Source organism: Desmodus rotundus, chromosome 12 (genome assembly GCF_022682495.2).
Source record: "Desmodus rotundus isolate HL8 chromosome 12, HLdesRot8A.1, whole genome shotgun sequence".
Taxonomy (NCBI): Eukaryota; Metazoa; Chordata; class Mammalia; order Chiroptera; family Phyllostomidae; genus Desmodus; species Desmodus rotundus.
In genome coordinates this window covers 31,997,413-32,022,887 of record NC_071398.1, presented here as the reverse complement: position 1 = coordinate 32,022,887, position 25,475 = coordinate 31,997,413, and the positions used below count along the sequence as shown (strand labels likewise).

General features: G+C 41.7%; 1 protein-coding gene across 10 annotated transcripts in view; it reads left to right on the top strand.

Moving 5' to 3' along the window:
• The window catches only part of ANKRD11 (ankyrin repeat domain containing 11), a 237,056-nt gene that overhangs the window by 66,688 nt on the left and 144,893 nt on the right, over window positions 1–25,475 (top strand). For 7 of the 10 annotated variants that reach the window (XM_053914537.2, XM_053914536.2, XM_053914535.2 and 4 more), the window contains exon 2: window positions 15,793–15,876. The exons of the other annotated variants lie outside the window; for them this stretch is intronic. The gene's annotated coding sequence lies outside the window, so the exon portion shown is untranslated. The remainder of the gene's footprint in view (window positions 1–15,792; window positions 15,877–25,475) is intronic. 10 annotated transcript variants of the gene reach the window in all.

Here is a 25,475-nt window from a genome sequence, read left to right as displayed (position 1 = left end):
GTGTCAGTGCCAGAATTTTAACCATGCCCATCAGATTCCACAGTCCCAGATCTTAGTTAGTTTGTATACACTGCCCCACATTGATCATCAGGAAAATTAAACTTGCTACTACTGCATATGAGGTGCATTGGAGAGGTAAGTTGCTGTACAGGGTACAAGGTGGGATTCACAGTGGCATCAGGAGCCATATAAGTAGAGTAGACACCCTGGAGGTGTGGAGGTGTGGCTAGAACTGCACAACTTAAGAACAGAACGGGGAGTTAGGGAGGCCTGAGTCTGATGCGCTGAGTTTGGAAAGTCAGTTGGACACAGCTAGGTGTAGAGTAGAAGTGGGATCTCACGAGAGATCCAGACATAGGATAGAAGATTTGGGGGCTGTTTGCTTAGAGGTAACAGTGGCAGATTGGGGAGTGAGGGAGTCACCAAGTGAGAAATGGGAGGGGAGAGAAGAGCAAGAAGAAGGAAGAGATGAATGAGGAGAAAGGACCTGTGTGGACGAATAAAGTGGGAGGAGGAAGGGAGTAGTCCTGTTTGCCCTGCTGGTTTTTGGAAGCAGATGAAGAAATCAGGCATTGAGGTAAACAGTGGTCCATTTTTGGTGTATAATTTAAATATATTTTTGCAGTTTTTTTTGCTTTTCTGTCATTGGATACGTACGTATCATTTTTGAAAAGATTTTACTTATTTTTAGGGAGAAGGGAAGGGAGAGAAACATTGATATGTGAGAGAAACATCAATCTTTTGCCTCATGCACATGCCCAGAACCCAGGCATGTGTCCTGACTGGGAATCAAACTGGTGACTTTTGCTTTGTGGAGCGATGATCAACCAATTGAGTCATGCTGATCAGGGCTCTCCAACTTATTTTATAGGGGAAGAGTAATGAGAATTCTCAAGTGGGATAGTGAATCTGAATCAGTGATTATTAGATTTGCTTGGGAAGCATTAAAAAAATAACATTTCTATAGTCCTCACTCCCAGACACAGAATCTGAAGCATCTTTAAGGAATGGATAGGAATACGTATAAGACAAGTCATGGGTGGTTTGAGTCTTTGAAATATAGTGAGCATATCTTCTCAGTAGCACATTCTTTCTTCAGTGCCTGTTTGCAGCTTGGGCCGCTTGTTTATATCTAGTGGATGGAATGGGTAGAATAGGCTGAGCAGTGTGGTAGGGGATAATACATAATAGAAGTGATGGCAGCTGGAAACTTTAGCATTTGGAGGTCAGTGTCCTGTCTGTCTCTCTTCTCCCAGGTACTGCGGTTAAAAAAAGGAAACAACGAAAGTTACTAATCTTACACATATATGTAGCTATTTTTCAAGTACCCTTTCACTGTTTTCTTATGTAGTCCTCTCTTTTTCTCTCTCTCTGCTTTTTGAGGGAGATCTTTTAATTTGGGAGTTTAATGTTGCTTGAATGGGGACTAGTGGGCACTATTTCCCTTCCATTTGGTTAAAAAAAATTTTATTTTTATTTTTAATATTTTATTTATTTTTTAGAGAGAGGGGAAGGGAGGTAGAGAAACCCCAATGTGTGAAAAAAACATAGATTGGTTGCCTCTCGCATACTCCCAACTGGGGACCTGGCCTGCAACCCAGGGAATCGAACTGGTGACCTTTGTGTTCGCAGGCCAGTGCTCAACCCACTGAGCCACACCAGCCAGGGCCATGTAAAAATATTTTGAAAGCTTTGTCAGTGGTAGTAAGGTGGAGGAAATAAATAGATTGTAACTTGGCATACAGTTACAAAGTGTTCCACTGTTGTCAGGAATTGGTAACCCTGGAAAGGAGAAAATGGACACTCTATTCATAGAAATGTATTACTTTGTAGGTGAGGTGGGATGAAAGGCTCTGAAGAACCTATATCTTGTGCCAAAAATCTTGAATGACTTAGGGTAGCCGACTAGACACACTCAGCTGGGGCTTGTAGTAGAATACTCTGGATGGGGAGAGCTTCTTACTTTGTGTATTCTTAATTTCTTTTTAATTTTTGTCTATAAACTACATTTATTTGAGGTGAATTTTCATCTGTAGATTGTAAGCTAGATGGATCAAAATGGCACAGATACTCAAAGAGGTGAAGTGTGGAGAGCTTTATTGGTAACGTGCTTCTCTCTATGAAGTGGCCTCATTTCCATGCTTGCTAACATGGTATAGGTAGTAGTTGGTAGTTAATGCGATGTCATGTTCTCTGAAGGTTTGGGTTGTGCATGTGTGCAATTTGACCAGTGTACAGTGTTGGCCTCTGAGATGAGAGGATCTTTTACAAATTGGGAAGACAGGGTCAATGGTTGTACTATATAGAGTGATTGGGAGTGGTATGTGGGAAAGGTTTCCTGACTGTGGTGGTGATATAATATAAAATGTAAAACAAAACTATAAATGTCCATTTTAGGAAATTTGGCAAATATTGACAGTATTACTCTGGCTGGTATGGCTCAGATGTTTGGAACGTCGTCCTATAACCAAAAGTTGCAGTTTTGATTATTGGTCAGGGCACCTGCGTAGGTAACTTCAGTTCAGGTGGGTAGGGGAGGCAACTGATCAATGCTTCTTTCTTGCATTGATGTTTCTCCCTCTCCTTTCCTGTCTCTCTAAAAACAGTCCTCAGGTGAGGAGAAGGAAAAACTGTCCTCGGGTGAGGAGAAGGAAAAAAAATATTGAGTGTTAAGGAAGAAAGTCAGCATCTGAGTGTGATGTTGAAGGATGAACCAGAGCTTGCCCAGGTGGGCAGAGGGAGCCTTGTACAACTGAAATGTAATCTTTTCAATAAATTGGAAGAATGAAATTGCTGAGGAGGCAGCCCAGAACAGCATTAGTCAAAGCCTGTGTTCCCTTACCTTTCCATTAGGGGGTGGCAACATTGATTGGCTGTGCAATAACGTAGTGGCATGCACCCACAGTAAAAAGCAACCAACATCAGCAGCTAATCTAGCACATAATAGAAAACATTGAAGCACCTCCTGTGTAGGAAAGGCAGTTTTGTTCTGTGAAGCCTTCAGTTACATATTTGTATACATGTGTGTACTGGGTCATGATATGAAATGTTTCTCCTTGTGGGCTGAAAGTTTGAAAAAACACTAATGGCTTCCTTGTTAGCTTAGTGACTATAGGTGAAGAGTGAGGTGTAAACAAGAAGTGATTCAGATGTGCCAAGGTCACACCTCAGCAGTGTGGGGAATGAATTATTGATTGGTGTGTATGGTTGGAAGTGGAAATAATTAAGTTGTTAAGATAACGTAGCTGGAGAAATACTGAGAAATACTCTGCTGAATTACGGTAGTGGCAGTGGGGAAGAAAGAGTGATGTTTAGAAGCTGGAATTGGCAGAACTTGTCAACTTGCTTTTGATCGACAGAAAAGGGGACAGCAGGTTTCTGACTTGGATTATCTTGACAGTGATACCCGGAGCCAGGGCAGGAAATACAGGAGTCAGACTTGGGAGGACTCAGGTGTGTTTGTGGGTGTGTCTTTAATATGGGTAGACTTGAGTTCCTTGAGGAGCCCTGAGTTAAAGCCAACGAGGCAGATAAGATTGCCCAGGGAGAGTCTGAAGGAAACCACTTTTAAGGAGCAGGTTGGGGAGGAAGGAGGTAGCCAGTGAAAGGAGGTGGAAACAAAAACAAAGAATTAGCGTAGAAACGGGGGTGGTATGAGGGAAACCTGGGAAAGAGGAGGATAGTTGGTAGGATGGATGGTGCTGAGAGGCCAAGTCAGGGACGAGTCTGTTATGTTCCTCCTGCAGATTTAGCTGGAGAATGAACTAATCAGTCTTATCTTGTCATAAGTGCCAGCATCGTGTCAATATTTGGGGGTGGGGAGGGCTTTGTTAATTTTAGACTTAAAATGCTTTGTAGGAACTGTGCATGGAGGGGAGGTGGGTATTGTTTGGGACTGCTCTAAAGCCTGAGTTTGATCCTGACTTGGAGGTAAATGATTCAACCTCTCAGAACCTGGTCGCTCATCAGAAACATGGAGATGATCTTGTTATCCTTAAGGTTGTTGTGGGGGTCAAATGAGACAGCGAATGAACATTGGTGCAGGTCTGTGGTGGGGCTGACAGAGGCTCCCATTTTGTACCAGAACCTTCCAGACACTTGGATGTGTCAAGGCTTATATACAAACAGTAAATAGATACTGTTTTATGTGTATATATCAAGTCACACTCACTTGGGCCAGCTTGCTTGTACTTCTGTATTTCACATTTGCTACTTTAGAGTTTCATAAACAGTTCTTAATAAAGAGGCAGACTTTGAGTGGCAGCTCCTGGGGGCGGGATGTTAAAAGGATTTGTTGAAAGTTAATGGAGGACAAAGTTGGCTGTAAACTCTGCCTGTCAGGAATACTTTGTTGATTAAGTGGAGGCTTTGTTGAAAGGCTTGGATGGGATAGGTTGTCTCCCGGTGGGTCACTTACTGTTTTTAACCTCTGCTCCCAATACCAATGGCTGCAGTGCTCCATTCATGATGTAAGAGAAGATAGAAGTGGAAGAGTATAGTTAATGCTAATGAACATTATGATTTCCAAACAGAAATTGGAAAAGATACCATATAAAGAATAAACTTCTGCCCTGGCTGGTGTGACTTGGTTGGTTGGGCGTCATCCTGCAAAGTGAAAGGTCGTCAGTTCGATTCCCAGCCAGGGCACAAGCCTAGGTTGCGGTCCCTGGTTGGGGTGCATACAAGAGGCAACCGATTGATGTTCCTCACATGGGTGTTTCTCTCCCTCTCTTTCTACCTATCTTCCCCTTTGTCTTAAAAAAAAAAAAAATCGACTCCCTTTTGTTTGTCTTAAAGAAGAAGATTAATTTATTTTGGTGATATTTTGTTCCAGTGGCTGGGCATCAGGATGCATCAGTGAAATTAAAGATCAGTGCTTCAGTATAGTGAACATAGCCAGCAGGGCTGGAATAGAGCCTGCAGTGCAGAACACCTGTTAATAAGTCATTCATTCAAAAGACAGGTTGTTAAACTTTGTCCTTACTATGTGGAAACATCTCAGCTGCCATATACTACAATGTTTGAACATCAGAGTTGAGAACTGCTTGCTTAGCTACATTTCAGTTCTGTGATGTCAAAAGTTGTGCATCGTACCTATTATTTCTTCCTCCCTGCCTCTCACATTTACAGCTTACTCATTGCATCTTAATTGTTAAACTGTACAAATCATTGCTGTGGGTTCACATTCCAAATGAAAAGAGCAACACACATTTAGGGAAAGTGATATATTTTCATTTTTATTTTTTCTTTTTATTTATTGATTTGAGACAGAGAAGGGGGAGAGAGAAACACACACATCAATTTGTTCTATCTATGCACTCCCTGGTTGATTCTTGTATGTGCCTTGACCAGGGATCAAATCTGCAACCTTGGCACACCGAGACAACCCTCCAACCAACTGAGCGATCTGGCCAGGGCTATTATTATTTTTTCTTTTTAAATAATTTTATTTTTCAGTTACTGTTGACACACAATATTGTATTAGTGTCAGGTGTAACCTCATGATTAGACATTTGTATAGCTTATGAAGCGATCACCCCAATAAATGTAGTACCCATCTGACACCATATATAGTTACTACAATACTATTGACTGCATTCCCTGTGCTGTACTTTACATCTCCATGACTCTGTAACTACCAGTTTGTACTCAACAATCCCTTCACCTTTTCCACCCATTCCCAACCCCTCTCCAACCTGTCAGTCATCAAAATGTTTTCTCTGTTAGTCTGTTTGTATTCTACTTGTTTATTTTGATTTTTAGATTCCATATGTAAGTGAAATTACATGGCATTTGTCTTTCTCTGTCTGATGCATTTCACTGAGCACAGTACCCTCTAGATCTATCCATGTTGTTGTAGATGGCAGGATTTCATTCTTTTTAATGGCTGGGTCATATTCTGTTGTATGTATGCACCACTTCTTTATCCATTCATCTGTTGATGGACAGTTAGGTTGCTTCCATGTAATGCTGCAAAAAATTCAGTTTAGTGTTTTGCATTTCTTTGGATAAATACCCACAAGTGGAATTTATGAGTCCTTCTTTGTCTGTTGTTATATAGCCTTTGTTGTAACGTCTCTTTGTCTGGTATAAGTATTGCTACCCCAGCTTTTTGTTTGTTTGTTTCCATTTTCATGAAATATCTTCTATCCCTTTACTTTTCAGTCTGTGCGTGTTTTTCCGTCTGAACTGAGTCTCTTATAGACAGCCTATGTAAGGATCTTGTTCTGTTTTCCATTCAGACACTGTATGTCTTCTGATTGGAGCATTTAATCCATTTGCTTTTTAAATTGCTGATAGAGCCTTGGCTGGTGTGGCTCAGTGGATTGAGTGCCAGCCTGTGAACAACTGGTCTCTGGTTTGATTCCCAGGAGGCAAATACCTGGGTTATGACCTGGCACATGGCCAGATCCCCAGTAGGGGGTGCATGAGAGGCAACCACAGGTTGATGTTTTTCTCCCTCTCTTTCTCCCTCCCCTCCCCTGTCTAAAAATAAATAAATAAAATCTTTTAAAAAATTGTTGGTAGATAATGAATTTATTGCCATTTTAATCTTCACCTGAGGATGTGTTTATTGACTTAAGAGAGAGAAAGAGAAACATCTGTCGACTGCCTCATGTACACACCCTGACCAGGGATGGAACCTGCAGCCTTTTGGTGTATGAGATGATGCTCCAACCAAGTGAGCCACCCAGTCAGGGCTATTCATACTTGTGATCTTTTTTTTTTCCTTCTTAAAAAAGACCATGTAAGCCCTGACCAGTGTGGCTCCGTTGGTTGGGCATCCTTCCACAAAGCAAAAGGTCACCAGTTTGATTCCTGGTCAGGGCACATGCCTGGGTTGTGGGTTTGGTCCTTGGGTGGGACATCTATAAGAGACAACCAACTGATGTTTCTCTCCCTTTCCTTCTCCCTCCCTTTCCTTCTCTCTAAAAGGATAAAATCTTGTAAAAACAAGAAGACCTTTTAACATTTCCTTTTTTTGTGCGTGGTTTTATAACTTTATTAGAAAATCAGCAGTTGTCATGTAGATTTTTGAAAGTGGTGACAGATACATAGATGACCAACATGCAGAGCTTGTTTGGTGAATCCTCATTCTCATTATCTTTCTGGACAATTGCACGTGGATACGGTATGGAACATTCCTTATTCCTTTGTCCCAAACAGCATTGTTGAGCCTGGTGTCAATGTGCACATCCGGAGTTCCCATCTCCATCATGGCGAATTTCCAGATCTTTTTGAGTGCCTAAGGGGCACACTTCTTGAAACCCACTCCGTGGGTGTGCTTGTGAACATTGATGGTGTATTTCTCTGATCATTACCTTGTTGATAGCAGAGGGGCCCTTCTTTTTCTCGCCACCCTTTTTTGTGGGAGCCATTATGCCAGGCCCAAGTTGGAAAGAAAGCCCTTTAACATTTCTTGTAATGGTTTGGTGGTGATCAACTCCTTTTAGTTTTTTCTTGTCTGGGAAGCTCTTTATATGTCCTTTGATTCTAAATGATAGCTTTTCTTGGGTAAATAATCTTGATTGTAGGTTCTTGCTTTTCACCATTTTGAATATTTTTTGTTAATCCCTTCTGGCCTGCAGAACTTCTTGTTGAGAAATCAGCTCACAGTCTTATGGGACTTGTCTTGTAGGTATTGAGTAACTGCTTTTTCTCTTGCTGCTTTTAAGATTCACTCTTTGTCTTTAAGCTTTGGCATTTTAATTATGTGTCTTGGTGTGGACCTCTTTGGGTTCATCTTGCTTGGGACTCTGCTTCCAGGTACCCTCATGATGCAAATATTGGTACGCTTCAAGTTATCCAAGAGGCTTCCTCCCCATGTGCTGGGGCCCCCCCCCCCCCCCACACACACCCTTTCGCTCTTGGGTTGGGTGTTTTCTGCTTCCTTATCTTCCAAAAGGAAGGCTGATTTAATTCTCTGCTTCATCTACTCTACTGTTGCTTCCCCATCATGTATTCCTCATTTCTGGTTGGTCCTTTATGCTTTTTATCTCTATTTTTATGCTTTTTATCTCCATTTTTATGTATCCTCTATCTCTTCCTTGAAGTTCTCACTAAGTTCCTTTACTGTTCCCATAAGTTCATTGAGAATTCTTATAGTCATTGTTTTGAACTCTGCATCTGGTAGAGTGCTTGTCTCCATTTTACTTAGTTATTTTTCTGGAGTTTTGTTCTGTTCTTTCATTTGGGACATGTTTCTTTATCTCTTCACTTTGGCTGTCTCCCTGTGTTTGTTTCTGTGTATTAGGTAGAGCTGCTATAGGTTCTGGTCTTGGTAGAGCAGCCTTATGTAGTAGGTGTCTTACAGGGCCTGGTCATCTAAGAGGAGCATTTCAGGTGTGCTGCCCTGTTGGGGACTGCAGCTGCCAGGACTGGCCTGATCACTGTGGAGAATTTTCAGTGCAAGGGCCAACCCCATGGAGCAGGACTCACTTCACTGGGGCTCTGGTGCCCACTGATACTGCCCCTTGAGTGTGTTGCTTGTGGAGGTGGTTGGGTGGTGCTTTGGCATAATCTGAAGCTGTCTACCAGTGCACTGGCTCCGGGGCCTCCCAGGAATTACAGGCCAAGGTCAGTACAAGGCACTAGCTGACCCGGCATGAACTACAAAGCAATCTGCAGAAGGCTACTACTTGTGTTGGGCTTGGAGGTACCCATTAGAGGCCAGGCTGTGAACTGAGGCTGGTCGATGTTAGTGCTAGGCCTGGTGTGGCTTAGCAAGAAGTATAGTGCACACCAAGGCTAGATACTTCTTGTTTGATACATTTTAGGAAAGTCTGCAGCATGAGCGAAGAGCAACCATTTGTATGGAAAAGTCTGCTGGAAAGGGCTTGGGTGGGCCTGCAATTTGGGTGGGGTGGGATCTCAGGGAGTTGCTAGGGCTAGGCGAAACAGTGTTAGCCAGGATGATAGAGATTCAGATAGGGTGCCTACCTGCCAGCTCTGTCAGGGGAGGGCTCAGCAAGGGAACAATGGCCTTTGCCAGCACTTAGTGTTTGTGACTAAGCTGCCCTTCCACCCCTTTCCCTCATGCCAGACAATACAGTTCATCTCCATATGTCCCTGGCATCTTTTGAGCTGCTGTACAGTGGCAGACCTCAAAGCTAGTGAGTTCAAGTAAGTCCATGCACAGGCCCTTTAAGAAGAATGCCTGGGACTCTAGAAACTCTTTTTCCACTCAGGCACAAGTAGAGAAAAGTATGTATTTTTAAAGGAAATGATGTTTTATGTTGGATATTAAAGAATCTTAAACTTTTAGAACTAAAGGAGCTTTAAGGATTATAAAATAAAATCTTCTTTTAAAAACAGATCAGTGGTCTGAGCCTCCTCCAGCCCCCTACTTTAAAAAAATTATTCTTTTAGGAAAAAATGGCAACATTCAAGTACTAGACATTTCAGCTATGTCTTCCTTGTCTGCTGTAAATACGTTTTTGGAAAACTTTTATAGTTCTGTAAGTTGCAGTATATTAGTTTGTTTAAAGGCAGTTCCTTGTGGATTTTAGAATCACTTGTCCGGTTTTGGAAAAAAGGCAGTTAGGATCACATTGATTCTCTAGGTCTCTTTGGGGAATATTGCTGTCTTAACAATGTTAAGTCTTCTGTCCACGAACACAGGATTTTCCCCATTTTGGTAGTTTTCAGTGTGCAAGTCTTGCACCTCTTTGGTTAAATTTATTCCTAAACATTGTATTCTTAAAAAAAATTATTCTTAGAGCGAGGGGAAGGGAGGGAGAAAGAGAGGGAGAGAAACATTGATGTGTGAGAGAAACATGGATCAGATGCCTCTCACATGTGTGCACGGACTGCGACTGGCCTGCAACCCAGGCATGTGCCCTGACCAGGAATCAAACGGGCCACTTCTTGCTTTGTGGGATGATGCTCACCCCACTGAACTACACCTGTCAGGGCTGTATTCTTTTTTTTTTTTTTTTTTTAGGACTAAATACATTTAATTTTTCTTTTATTCAGTGTAGTGATACCTTTTCATCACTTCTATTGATTTTTAAAATATATTTATTGATTATGCTATTACAGTTGTCCCATTCCCCCCCCCCACTCCACTCCATCCTGCCCACCCCCTCCCTCCCACATTCCCCCCCTATAGTTCATGTCCTTGGGTCATACTTACAAGTTCTATGGCTTCTACATTTCCTACACTATTCTTACCCTCCCCCTGTCTATTTTCCACCTATCATCTATGCTACTTATTCTCTGTACCTTTCCCCCCCTCCCCCTCCCACTCCCCTATTGACAACCCTCCATGTGATCTCCATCTCTATGATTCTGTTCCTGTTCTAGTTGTTTGCCTAGTTTGCTCTTGTTTTTGTTTTAGGTGTGGTCGTTAATAACTGAGTTTGCTGTCATTTTTATTGTTCCTATTTTTGATCTTCTTTTTCTTAGGTAACTCCCTTTAACATTTCATATAATAAGGGCTTGGTGATGATGAACTTCTTTAACTTGACCTTATCTGAGAAGCACTTGATCTTCGCTTCCATTCTAAATGCTAGCTTTACTGGATACAGTAATCTTGGATGTAGGTCCTTGCGTTTAATCTTGGGTAATATAATTATGATGTGCCTTGCTGTGTTCCTCCTTGGGTCCACCTTCTTTGGGACTCTCTGAGCTTCCTGGACTTCCCAGAAGTCTATTTCCTTTGCCAGATTAGGGAAGTTCTCCTTCATTACTTGTTCAAATAAGTTTTCAATTTTTTGTTCTTCCTCTTCTCCTTGTGGCACCCCTATAATTCGGATGTTGGAATGTTTTAAGATGTCCTGGAGGTTCCTAAACCTCTCCTCCTCATTTTTCCGAATTCTTGTTTCTTCATTCTTTTCTGGTTGGATGTTTCTTTATTCTTTCTGGTCCACACAGTTGATTTGAGTCCCAGTTTCCTTTGCATCACTATTGATTCCCTGTACATTTTCCTTTGTTTCTCTTAGCATAGGCTTCATTTTTTCATCTGGTTTTCGAACAGATTCAACCAATTCTGTGAGCATCTTGATAACCAGTGTTTTGAACTGTGCATCCGATAGGTTGGCTATCTCTTACTCGCTTAGTTGTATTTTTTCTGGAGCTTTGAAGTGTTCTGTCATTTGGGTCTTTTTTTTTTTTTTTTTTTTTTTTTTTTTGTCTTTGCGCTTCTGTTACTTTAAGGGGCGGAGCCTTAGGTGTTCACCAGGGAGGGGTAACGCTGGTCACTGCTCTGTGATGCTGTCCATGGGGGGGAGGGGCCGAGAAGGAGTAATGGCGCCCGCTCCACTCTCCACCAGATTTCACTCACTTGCTGTGCTACCCACAATCAAACTGGGCCCCTTTGGTGCTGGTTTCCGAGTGGGTGGGCTTGTGCACACTCTAGGCCCCTGTGGGTCTCTCCAACAACCTCTCCTGTGAGGCTGGGAGTCTCTCCTGCTGCCGCCCCAACCCCCACGGGCGTTTTCAATCAGAGATTTGAGGCTTTATTTCCCCGAGCTGGAGCCCTGGGTTATGCGGTCTGCTTCGCTCCCCGCTGTTTTTCCGGTTTATTTGTGTGCGAATGCGGGGCCGCAGGGTCTGCTAATGGTCAGAGTGCCTGCCCTGTTGTCCCACACTCCACCAGTCTCGGTCTGGCCACAGCCACGCGAGTCCTCTCCGCCCCTCCTACTGGTCTGGATGAATGTTTATTTTTTATTTCCTTGGTGTCGGACTTTCTTGCCGTTCGATTTTCTGTCAGTTCTGGTTGTGTGAGGAGGCGCAGTGTGTCTACCTATGCCGCCATCTTGGTTCTCTCAGGGCTGTATTCTTTTGATGCTGTTGTAAATGGTGCATTTTTTAAAATTTCGTTTTCAGATTTCAGGTTCTTTATCGATAGTACTGGGTTGGTGAAAAAGTTCGTTTAATTTTTTTCTGCACGAAGGCTCTAGTAGTGCTTAGTTGTCTTTAATTTTCATTCGAAGCAATTTTGTTACATTGTATTGTGACAGCTGTCATATCAATGTAGGTTAAAAAAATCCAAATTGGTGAATTTTTGTGCAGCCATTTTAATATTGAAGATGGAAGAAGATACCCAACATTTTTGGAGTATTAATCTTTATTATTTCAAGAAAGGTAAAAATGCAACTGAAATGCAAAAAGATTTGTGCAGTGAGTGATTGGAGGTGATGCTGTGACTAACAGAACATGTCAAAAGTGTTTTGCAAATTCTTGGTACTATTGACATTTTGGCCAAATAATTCTTTGCTGTGAGACTGTCTTACGCAGTGGAAGATGTTTAGTAGCACCCCTGGCCTCTACCCACTCGAGGCCAATAGCGGGAGATAGCCAACATACTCAAAATATCCAAGTCAGTAAACTTATTGGTGAAAATGAAAAATGTGTCTTTTATTTCACGGAATAAATAAACGGATTTCTTTGCCACCCCAAATATACAAATACAACTGACTTTTTTATATGTGGATTTTGTATTCTGCAACCTGCTGTATTGCACTCATGTATTAGTTGTAATAGTTTTATGAAGAGTCTTTAGGGTTTCATGTGCTTTTTAATTTATTTTATTTTTAAAAAGATTTTATTTATTTTTTAGAGAGGAGAAGGGAGGGAGAAAGATAGGGAGAGAAACATCAATGTGTGGTTGCTTCTTATGTTGGGGGCCCCCCTGGGGGGCCCCCCGCCCCCCAACTGGGCGCCTGGCCTGCAACCCAGGCATGTGCCCTGACTGGGAATCGAACCAGCTACCCTTTGGTTCGCAGCCCACGCTCAATCCACTGAGCTACACCAGCCAGGGCTCACATCCTTTTTTAAAGGTGATTTTTGTAGCTGGACAACCAGCTTATGGTATTTTTGTCATGTATAATGTGCCCCTTTTTTGCCCAAATTTTTTAGGGAAAAATAAGGACGCACATTATACATGGGTCTTAAGTTTCCATGTATAATGCAGATAAGCACTAAAATATGTGTGCGCATTATACACAGCAAAATACAGCAATTCAAGCTTTAGTTGTATCCCACTGATGGTAGGTTTTGATTTCCTGACTGTGTCTCTGTGTGGATGGTACATTGCTTCCATTAAGCTATGTCATTATAAGTCTTGCCTTGAGTTTTCAAAGGGAGGGAATGTAGAGCACTAGCAATGAATTTTGTGCACAAGTGAATAAGACTTGTGTAGAATGAGGACAGTATTTTCATGGAGCTGTATGATTCTGAGTTCCTGTTTAACAGAAGACAGGCTGATACCCAGTGTCCTTGGATTGTACATGTTGCAGAAATAAAACAGATGAGTGCTGTCAGAGGTTGCAAATAAGTAAGCAGTTGTTCTGTAGGTGCTTCACACTGATGAAGTGAAGTAGCCTATCACTGATTTCTGTTATCTTGTGTGTTTCCATGATCCCGATCATAAAATGGTGAGGCCAACAGTGCACTCTAGAGATGGACAGATCACAGCATCCAAATCTATCTATCTATCATCTATCTATCTATCTATGTATTTATTGAGTTTGTATTTAGAGCATGATGCTGAGTTGGAATTCTATGGGTTTTGCTAAGAGCTGGAGATATTTGTAATTTGTTTCCTGAATTAGAGCTCGGGAAAAGCCATTTTACTCCAGTGTTAATCTGGATTATAAGTGTGTGTGATGTCTAAAAACCTGTTCCTTATTGTGGATTATTATACTGAAGGTGAGTTAGGGATTAAGGGAGCTGGTAAACGTAAAGAGTTGTGGATTTACTTCCTGGTTGAAAGTCAGCGCTGGTTAATATTTTATGGAGTCAGGACACTGAGTTGGGTCTGTCTTTTGTTAAACAAGGACCTGTGTTCACAGTCTCCTCTCAGTCACTTTCTCCCAGTTTGATTTCCTGTTTTTATCCTTGTAATTTTCAGGAATTTCCAGTTGTGTTCTACAGTTTGCCTTTTTAGTTTTTTCTTTGTAGTTACGCATCTATTTATTTTTTATGCTACCATATTATAATTTTTCTCTTTTTATCGGTAGTATTATTGTGTTCATAATGGCAAGTTTACAGTGCTCACTTGATTTATTAGATTTCTTGTGTATAGGAAGTTTGAGAGGCTTCTAAATAAAATTTTTTTATAGCTATTTTGCAAGATTATATGTTGTGTCATTTGCTCTTCCTGGATATTAAACTTTTGGTTTACCTTCAAATTGTTGAAATTGCTATGTTTTAATTTAAAAATATTTGATGAACAAAAATAAAGTTTTTAGTTTTCTATGTACTTTAAATTCTTAATTGTGAATAACAGAAATAGATTATTTTAGTTAATCACAAAATGGAAGAGTGACCAGTTTAAAATTCAGGGACTAGGGATCAGTTTAGCTTTCAAGTGGTGTGGTCCTTGCTTTGTTTTCCTCTTCACTCCCTGTCAGGGCATTAAAGGGAGTGAGAGGTATGCAGCCTCTGCCACTGTTGGCATTTTGGAAGACTGTAGTTAGTATATCATGTGAGCTGCAGGAGTTATTATGGTATAAATATGAGAACCAGTTCTTTATCCCCTGTGTTCCAGCCATCCCTGCTTTACCAATGTTGAAACTTCTGGATGTGCTTCACAGTTGGTGTCTACCTCCTACCCCTAAGAGGAAGCATTATTTTGAATTGTATATTTCATGATTATTTGCTTTTCATTGACAGCTTACTGTATACATATTAAATCCAATATATTGTTTCATGTGCTTTTGAAAGTCACAAATATATTCAATATATTCCTCCAAGACCTTTTTTTCATTCACTGTTGCAGTATTTGAGATTATGTTGATATATGTAGTTCTAGTTTAGTAATTAAAGAGATTGTTTACATGTGGACTGCCTCTGTAAGGAATGAATTGGCAGGAGTCTCTGCTTCAAGAGCTTTAGCACTGTGTGCTTGCCACAGTATCCAGCCAACCCTCAGACAACATTTCTTAATCACATTTACAAAATGTTCAGACTCTCTTAGGGTCGCCCTGATCTTCCTGCTTCTCCTGAGTTGTGTAGGAGGAGCTCAAATGCATGGTAGGAGGGTGGAATCATGTTGCTGAACTGGAATCACCTGAAGCACATGAGGGTCTGAATGACGGTCCTTTTTCTTTGAGAATGGATCCCTAAGTAGATTGAGGGAGAGATTGGGTAGAGTAGGGTAGTTTAAGGATTGTTAGGAATGTCCTGCTGTGAGGGACCTGTGAGCAGACTGAAAATGGAAGAGAGAATGTGGGTAGTGTTGAGGTGGAGGGGAAAGTGTCCAGTCAGAGGCCTTATAAAACAGGGAATTGAGGGAAGCGGTGAGGCAGAACGTAGGGGGCTGTGGGAGGGAGAGAGGTCAGCCCTCTGAGGGTTTTGTGAGCCAAAGGGAGAATTCTGCTTCATTCTGAGTGTGAGTGGAAATCTGCAGGGGATGCAAAATGCACAAGTTTGGCAAAGGTTTAATAATTGTAAGAGTTCTGTCAAACTCCGTGTAAGGAGAAAAGTCTGTGAATGGTCCCTCCAGGGCCCCAGTCCTGAGGTTCTATCTCTGGAGAGAACACCACTTGAGTGTTCTTTCTTCAACCTGTCCTTTCCCTGCAGTGCTTTCCAGGAAAAACTACTGAGAACAGAGATTTCCATTTGAATAGTGTCCTAAAACAAATCGTCAGGTGTGAGCCTCTTTCCTGGGCTTTACTCTCTCTTTATAACCCAAAGTCAGACAAACATCTTAAAAACTTTTTGCTCGTCCAGTGTTAAGTGAAATGAAACAAGATAAATGACTGGTCCAAATGGAGAGAGACAAACTGTAAGCAGAGCTGAAGAAGAAATTGTTATTTACATAAAATAATTTTATTCTCGTTTCAGAATATACACCACACTGCTCTGGACACGCCTCTATTGGATTTAATATACAGTCCTTATCAACATCGACTTTCAGCTATGGAATCGGTAAATACTTTATCGCATTACCTTTCATCAGTTCGTGTGTGTTTATTTTCATTGGTTCGCAGAAAGGAGTGTCAAAATAATGGTTAAGCTGCCAAGTTGGTTTTCTTGGGCTTGGTAGAGTTTTGACTAAGTGTTTCTGGATTTCACTTAGATGAGAGTGTTTCAGAGGTAGTGGTAATGAGCTATGTGGAGTTAATAAATAGCATTCCTGGTGTCCTAGTGAGGAATTCTGCAGAAAAATTAAACAGGTTAGTAGCTGGCCCTGAAGGAAGTTTGCTTCTTCTCAACTTCTTTTATCTTAATTGTACCATCCCCAAGTAGTCTGGAGGCTACCGGGATTTTGTGCTCACCCACTGTGTTTGTTAGTCTTGTGCTCTCTACATCTTGCATTAACACTTTGCATGAACGAGAGCTTTTCTAGTCTGAGAATTGTTGCTTCTCTTCTGGGAGATGCAGTGAGGCCTGGCTGTGCTCTGGTCTGGTGTCCTGTGTATCTGCTGCTACACAGTAGCTGCTGGTAGTCTTGGTAACTCCATGGTATTCCTAGAAGTTTGAGGGGGGTGGGGGAGGGAGAGAGAGAGGGAGGGAGAGAGGGAGAGTGAGAATGAGTGAGTGTGTGTGTGTGTGTGGCCCGAGGGTAAGGCATGGGATTTATTTGCTAGGTTTCCCTGACTCCTTGCCTCCTAGGAGTTAATGGCAATTTTGGGGGGAGGAGGGGCAGCTGTTTCTTTAAAGACTCTGGTCTTGGATCCAACCCAGCACCTGCTGTTCCTGACTCAAAGCCCCTCCCTACCTTGGGAGATGTGTCACATTGGCATACACTTTTTCTCTGTTGTGTTGATTGGTAACATTTGGAAAGAAAACTCTTCGCTCATTGTAGGTTTTTTATGCCATTGCCACGTGTAGTGTTTTTAAGCATACAGTCCAAAAGTGTATTATCTATTTGGTGGTGGTGTTCCTAACAGACATGAAGGAAACTTTCCTGATACTTTGTTGGCAAGTGTTCTTAATCTAACAGAATCTGTCCTTTATTTTAGCCATCAGTGAATCAGGCCACTTTGAAATGAACCTGGCTGTTTGCATTGACTTGACTGAAACATATTTTTTAAAAGATTTTATTTATGTATTTTTAGAGAAGGAATGGGAGGGAGAAAGAGAGAGGGAGAGAAACATTGATGTGTGAGAGAAATATCAGTCAGTTGCCTCTCGCACTGACTATGGGCTCTGACTGAGACCTTTTGGTTTGTGAGACAATGCCCAACCCACTGAGCCATACTAGTCAGAGCTTGAAGTACTTTCTTGGAAATGGGGATAAGGTTTGATGGAAATGATATTTAGATATCTCTGACGTTAGGCCTAGAGCTGTCTCCTCTTAATCTGCAGAATGCTTAGCAGTTAGAAGAAGCCTAGAAGGTGGGGGTGTTGATGGCCAGGTGGGATGACCATAGGCTTTGTGTGACACCTGGGAATGCTTCTCTGGCGTACCCAGGATGTGCACGTGGTTTCAGCTTGGTTGTCATAGGTTACCGGGGGCAGCCTTTGAGAGACTAGGTCTAGAAGAGACCCATAACTGGTGGCTGAGCTCTGCCTTTGTTTGGAAACTATAATATTGGCCTTAATTTGTGACAAGGAAAAACAAAATGCTGTTTAAATTAGGTTCTTGTATTTGTAAGTATTTGGTGATTCCTGATTAAAAGAAAACAAGTTGTCAGCAACTTTTTGCTGACAGATTCTTGGGTTGCCCTAATTGGTCTAGTGGATTAAGAATAATGGCTGTGTTAATGTTTAGAATTTTATGACATTTGAAGGATTGGCTTTTTTGACCATACCACAGTAATAGTTCAATGCCATTTATCACTTGAGTGAACCATAAATATTCAGTTAATAAAAAATCTGCAGTATTTGGGTTGAATAAAAGATAAAGGTTCTTACTGACGTGAAGTGCTGGTGTGACTGCCTAGCACAGGGCTGTCAAACTCATTTTCACCTGGGACCCTATCAGCCTAGCAGTTGCCTTAAACTGGCCGAATGTAATTTTAGGACTGTATAGATATAACTACTCCTTAACTCCTAAGTTAAGTGAGTGCTACCTCAGGGTAGAAACAAGGTGCCAGGCCAGGATACAACAAGGTGGATGGCCGGATTCTCAGATTTGGCCTGTGGGCCTTGTGTTTCTACCTGTGGCTTAGCAGATGGATCTCCTCCTGGGTCAGTGACCCTAATGTGTGAGAGAAGGGGCCAAGGGTTAGGGGCTGTAGCAGTATGAGTGGCGTACTGAGACCTACCCTCTATGACCTTTTCTGGCATCAAATGGCAGAATTTAAAAAATAATTTTGCAGTCTCTAATAATTTTTTATTTTTATTTATATATAGTCATTATTTTTACTTTTTAGTTTGACCATTTAAGGTAGACTATGAATCATTTAAATCAGATTAAAATCAGATTTTGGATGGGTAGTCTCGTTAAAGCTCCTTTACTGATTTTTGGATGGATTCTGGGTTGGTCCTGCTCTGAGATATTCCAGGTGTGGCCATGGTTGTTTACAGGGGTCTGTGGTGACTCGTACTAGCTTTTTGACCTGACCTGGGTCTTTAATATTTTGAGGCTTGGTTCTTCCCTTGTGAAGTAGCAATGGTGATACCCATTTAAAAGGCTTTTTTAGAGATTGTGACAGTGTTTATGGAAATACAGCTCCATGAAAACATAAACTTTAGCTCTGGCTAGTGTGTCTCAGTGGATTGGGTGCTGGCCTGCACACCGAATGGTTGCCGGTTCGATTCCCAGTTAGGGCACGTGCCTGGGTTGTGGACCAGGTCTCAGTTGTGTGAGAGGCAACCAACTGATTGATGTATCTCTTGCACATCGATGTTTCTCTCCCTCTCTTTCTCCCTCCTTTCCCCTCTGTCTAGAAATAAGTAAGTGGAATCTTTAAAAACAAACAAATAAGTAAATAGAAAATATAAACTTTAAAATAATTGGATTTAGGCTTTTTTTTTTTTTAAATGCTAGCATAAAACTAGTTTCAGCTGACAGCTGGTGTAATTCCTACTTTGTTAACATCTTCCTTGGTAAAGGAAGGGTCAGGGCCTTTTCAGAGAAGTGATGAGATAGAAATGGCTCTTGGTGACATATATATTTCACCAGGTTTAGATGAGTGTAGATATGAGAGTAAGAATGAGTGAGGCCAGGCTGCTGGTGAGAAATGTTCTCTAGCACTGATTGACCTAGGTGGCATATGACTGTTCCATTTACACCTACTGTAAATCAGGAATTTCAAATTATGTTTCCAAAAACAAAAGGGTTTCTGAAAGTGGCATGTTATAATAATAATAATAAAGGCAGTGTTATTTTTATGAAGAGAGGCTTAGATTTAATGGTTAATATTTTTAATTGAATACCTCTGTTTAAAAGAGAAAATGGATCACTTGACTTGCTGAAACGTTGAACCTGCAAGGCACGTAGAAGAGTAATGTGCATTGTCTCTCCATATCCCTGGATATGATGCTGAGCCAGTGCACTCTGAAACTGGTTGTGCCCATTATAGAGAGGGGTGCACTGCTGATGCTAGACCCTGCATCCCTGAGAGCTTGAGGAGGTCTTGATGGCAACAGAACCAAGTCCTGCGTGAGCAGCAAGGTTGGAAGGGGAAAGGGAGTGGGGGGAGGGGTCCAGTCTTTGGTACTCCTTCTGAGAGTGAATGCTTTGCCATTTGGTGTTGAAGCAAAGAGAGCAGCTTTCCCTAGGCAGGCCTCTTTGCACCAGCTTGTATGGTAGGACTGATTCTTCCTACCCCTGGTACTAGTTGGCCACTAGGTGCCTTCCTAGTCAGGCCATACGCAGTTGCTGAGGCCTAGGTAGCTGACTGGGTTGGATTGCACGTTGTAAGGAATGTGTATGTCCTTATGCTAATTAATTTGCCTTTTTAACAAAGAAGTTTTTTAAGGACTTAAAAATAGAGAAAAGCACACTTTGCTTTATTATCAAAGAGATATGTGTAGCTAATTATGCCAATATAATTTACTGAATTTTTGAGTATAGTGACTTTTTATTGTATTTTAGGGTTCTAAGGGATATTCTCTGGCTATGTTCTTTTAAATTGCATGCAATGTACAGAATATTAGATATCATTTAAATTAGATTTCATTAAATGCCTCTTTTTTGTTAATATAAAAATTGACAATTGCATTCAAACACTTTTTCCCGGAAGCTCTTGTTCCCTCAGCTCAGCCCTTATAGAACTTTGGTCCTCTTATTCTAAGATACTTGAATTGCTGGAGACGTTCTGGGGATCTGGAAACTAGGCAGGTCAGAGCAGAAGGGGAGCCTCATGCCAGCAGTGGGTAAGTGCTGTGAGTTCTGGCTGTAGTGTTTTTCTTTCCCTCTAGATGTTTCCAGTTGGAATGAGCCTCTGGGCTCTGTGACCCCAACTACATGGGGAGAAAGGCACGTAGACATACCTGCCTTAGGACAGAGAAGAGTTTGCGGGCTGTTTGTAATCCCTCATTTGTTGGTTATAATATTGTTCTTATTTTCCTTTTGTTGTTACTATAGGGACTCTCATGGAACCATCGCATTTTAAAGCTGGCATGAGGGATTTCTCTTCTGTTTTGTATTTGAAGGTGAAGAGATTTGCCTGTATCCTGACTTAGAGTAGATGCTCCATAAGTTCTTTCAAAACTGAACTGACTTTAACTGCTGGAACAACACCTGAGACACATTTCCTTCCTGTGGTTCCTTGCTGAATGTAACTCAGGGAGGGTAGGCTCTGTGCAGCTTGAAAATGTTTGCTACAGGAGTTCCATGTGCAGTTCCCTTGATCTTGGGGGGAAGAAGGAAGGCTGTGTGACACTGGGGCCGTGTCTGGTGGTTGACCAAGACAGTCCGGAGGTGCCTTCATGATGGGACTGCTGAGAATTCTAGTCTTTCCTCCACTCTAGAATAGGTATCTTGATTGTTATTTTTATTACCTTGGGGGAGAAGGAATTTAGGATATTCTTAAAGTCCAAAAAAAAAAAAAAAAGGTGGTGATGGGGTCTGTAGTGTACACTATTCTGAATGCTCTTTGGTCCAGCCAGGTCAATCTGTAGCATCTTAGTTACCACAGAAGTTCCCCGCAGCTGTGTGAGGGATATTAAAGATGAAGCAGAGTTATGGCCAGGGTAGCAAATCTGAAAGGGAAGCAGAGCAGAATAATGATCCATTCCCTGGGCCTGTGATTGTACCAGCCAGTGCCAGAGGTTGGGGAGGGCAGGTGATTCTGGACGTGTGCACAGCATTGTCCGCAGCAAGAGCATGGAGTCCTGAACTTTGGGCTAGGTGACTGCCGCCCTTCCTCTGTATCTCACTCTAAGGAAACCAGGTGTGGAGGCTGGGTAGCCAGAACACGTTGACTTTGGCAGTGGGAGCTGCCAGGTATTGGCTCACGGTGTGACTTAGTATGTAAGGCTCTGCTTAGAAACACACATGTGCACACACACATTTTCTTTCTCAACACTGACCTCTCTGTGTTTTCCTTTATAGCTCTGCTGCTTCCTTCCATGCTTTCTTTTTAAGCTAAGAGTTCTTGCCTTGGGCCTGGGTTGAAGCTCCTATGGGCTCAGTGGGCTCTTTGCCTGAGCAGCAATAGAAAAGTAGGTAAAGAAGGGAAATGAGAAAGGGTTCTTTGGAAATCAAATGACACTTTTCTTTAAAAGCTTTTGACTATGTTGATCTTTTATTAATAAATAGTTACTTTATTAGAAAAAATAAGCCCCGAGGTCCTTGTCCACATCTGAGAAAGGTAGCAGCTGCGGTCTGGATGGATCCTGGGTATTTTTGGAGGGCAGGAAAGCAGAGAGCTAGAGGCGTGAGTCGAGGGCAGTGTTTTCCCTCACTGCCTGGTCTCTGTGGGAGCAGATGCTCGGTTGATGGTGTCCTTAGCTTCGTGGAGCATCTTTCTTCTGGTATGTGGGCCTATAGACTCCCACCACCATCTTTTATGAGTCTTCTCCTTTGTCCGTTTCCTTCATCTCCTGCATGTGGTCAGACTCTAAACTTATTCTTGTTCATTTTTTGTTACTGGAAACCAGCATTCTAAACATTGCATCCTAGTGGCTGATCCAATACTATCTTAAAGACAGATGACCTAATGAGAATATCACGTGATGATCAGGTAACTGTACCCATGTGACTGGGTTTAATGATGTGCCCATCTTATGTTAAATTCTACCCTGTACAGAATAACAAACAATGTTATAAAGTTAGACTGAAATTGACAATTGAGCTGAAAGATGCCAGTTTAGATGTGACTAGATTTTATTAAACCCTACCCAGTCCAAGGGCATTTTAGCATGGTGATACTGTATTTTAAACTTCAGTGTTATAATTAAAACTTCTTTTAACATAAAAACCAATTTTCCTGTTATTTTGAAAAGTTTGCTGTCTTAACTTCCTGCCATACCCTCGGCTCCCATGTATTTTCCATATGGCATTAGTCAGAGCAGTACAGAGGATCCATAGGAACACTGGCTGTAGCATCTAGAGAAAGAATGAAGATGAAGTATTGATCGGTACCGTATTTTTCAGACCATAAGACACTCCCAGGTTTTAGAGGAGGAAAATAGGAAAAAAAAATTTGAAGCAAATAATGTGGTAAAATATTTAATAACCTCCTTTAAAATAGAAATCCTGTAGAGAGCCAGGTAAGCTACATTCAGACTATAAGGCACACCCCCCATTCCCTCCCCCACCCGCAAATTGGGGGGTGCATCTTATAGTCCGAAAAAATTTTTAGCTAGGTCTCTTAACAGTTGTTTGTGAATTGGATACTGGACCATGTCAATTTGGGCTTTATTGCAGCCCACAGACTGGGCTAATACTACGATCTCATAGACAATCTTTGACCTTTTGAGTTTTATGGAGAAAAACTTTGGGTAGACAAAGATTTGCCACCTAACCTGGGGTGGCACAGCTGGAGAAATCCTATTTTGAGTGAGGGTTTTTTTTTTTTTTTTCTTTAAATAGGAAAGCTACAGTCATGTGTGTATGCTCATCTAACCTCCTTAAACTAAAATCTTACCCTTTTTTAAAAAACTTTTATTTTCTTTGTGTTTGAGGCTCTTAAGTTGCCTGGTGCCTGACCTGGCCTGCAGGCCATCGTTGGCAATCTTTACCTGGTGATTGCTGATCTTCTATGTCTCTGTTCCAAGGGTCTTTTGTTGGGACCATCTCATTGATGGCTAGGTTGGGGCTTCTGTGTTTCTTGTGGCTGTCCTGTGCTCCCCACTCTTGGAAGAAGTCCCACTGAAGAACTGTTGTAACTCTTAAGATCTGCGAAAGGCACTTATTCCATCATACACCTTCACTTATGTCCTCTTTTTCCCTATAAAACCTTGGGAAATAGCATATCCCACAATTTTATTATAAGATTCTAGGCCTCAAAGATGTTGAATATTAGGTTTTTCAAGGCTCCACAGCTGATGAGTGGCAGAGTGAGTGAGTGAGACTTGGGGTCCTTCTTACAGAAACACAAGGGATGACTGTGTTACCAGTTGACATTAGGGAAGATACTGATAGGAGCGGGTGGGAGGGTAAGGGTGGTGGGAGTAAATTGAAGGGATTATGCTATACTGTACAGGGTTGCTCTAGCCACTGGAATTCTCGCGACCCTCTTTTAAACTTGTACTGTGCTTGTGGTGCAGGCATGTGTGCTCATCTTAGGGGTCTGCATGTGTATGGGGAGAGGGTAAGTGTAAGTCCTATCACTTGTTGCATCCAGAGGGAGGCCTGAAAACAGAATACACCATACTCATACTGTGGATTTGATTCCACACCACCACGTTAAAGTGCATATAACGAAGCAAATCGCATGAATTTTTTGGTCTTCCAGTACATATAAAAGTTATATTTATACTGTACTGTCGTCTAGCCTTTAGGTGGTGAAATAGTGCAGTATCTGTGAAGTGTAATAAAATGAAGTATGCCTAGGGAAAAAAACCTGTCAGCTGCTGTTGGGTTCGTGGTGAAGCCTATTTTTTAAAGAATTTTATTTTCCAATTACTGTTGGCATTCAGTATTTTTAGAAAGATTTTATTTTATTTATTTTTAGAAAGAAAGGAAGGGAGGTAGAAAGAGAGGGAGAGAAACATCAGTGTGTGGTTGCCTCTCACATGCCCCTCTCTGGGGACCCAGCCCACAACCCAGGCATGTGCCCCGACTGGGAATGGAACTGGTGACCCTTTGGTTCACTGGCTGGCACTCCATCCACTGAGCCACACCAGCCAAGGCTCAACATTATCTTTTATTAGTTTCAGGTGTTCACCGTAGTGGTTAGACAATCATATAATTTAAAAAGTTATCCCCCACAATATTTCAAGTACCCACCTGGCACCGTACTGGTTATGATAATATTAGTGACTGTCATTCCCTGTGCTGTACTTTACATCCCTGACTATTTTGTAACTACCAATTTGTACTTCTTTTTTTAAAATATACTTATTGATTATGCTATTACAGTTGTCCCATTTCCCCCCCTTCACTCCTCCCTGCCCACGCCCTTCCTCCCACATCCCCCCCTCCCCCCCCCCCCCCATAGTTCATGTCCATGGGTCATACATATAAGTTGTTTGGCTTCTACGTTTCCTATACTATTCTTACCCTCCCCCTGTCTATTTTCTACCTACCATTTATGCTACTTATTCTCTGTACCTTTCCCCCCTCCCTCCCCCTCCCACTCCCCTATTGATAACCCTCCATGTGAGCTCCATTTCTGTGGTTCTGTGCCTGTTCTAGTTGTTTGCTTGGTTTGCTTTTGTTTTTGTTTTAGGTGTGGTGGTTATTAACTGTGAGCTTGCTGTCATTTTACTGTTCATATTTTTTTATCTTCTTTTTCTTAGATAAATCCCTTTAACACTTCATATAATAAGGGGTTGGTGATGATGAACTCTTTCAACTTGACCTTATATGAGAAGCACTTTATCTTCCCTTCCATTCTAAATGATAGCTTTGCTGGATGCAGTAATCTTGGATGTAGGTCCTTGCGTTTCATGACTTTGAATACTTCTTGCCAGCCCCTTCTTGCCTGTAAGGTCTCTTTTGAGAAATCAGCTGACAGTCTTATGGGAACTCCTTTGTAGTCAGTCTGTCCTTTTCTCTTGCTGCTTCTGAGATTCTCTCTTTATCTTTAATCTTGGGTAGTGTAATTATGATGTGCCTTGGTGTGTTCCTCTTTGGGTCCAACTTCTTTGGGACTCTCTGAGCTTCCTGGACTTCCTGGAAGTCTATTTCCTTTGCCAGACTGGGGAAGTTCTCCTTCATTATTTGTTCAAATAAGTTTTCAATTTTTTATTGTTCCTCTTCTCCTTCTGGTACCCCTATAATTTGGATGTTGGAACGTTTCAAGATGTCCTGGAGATTCCTAAGCCTCTCTTCATTTTTCTGAATTCTTGTTGCTTCATTCTTTTCTGGTTGGATGTTTCTTTCTTCCTTCTGGTCCACACTGTTGATTTGAGTCCCAGTTTCCTTCGCATCACTATTGGTTCCCTGTACATTTTCCTTTGTTTCTCTTAGCATAGCCCTCATTTTTTCATCTAGTTTTCGACCAAATTCAACCAATTCTGTG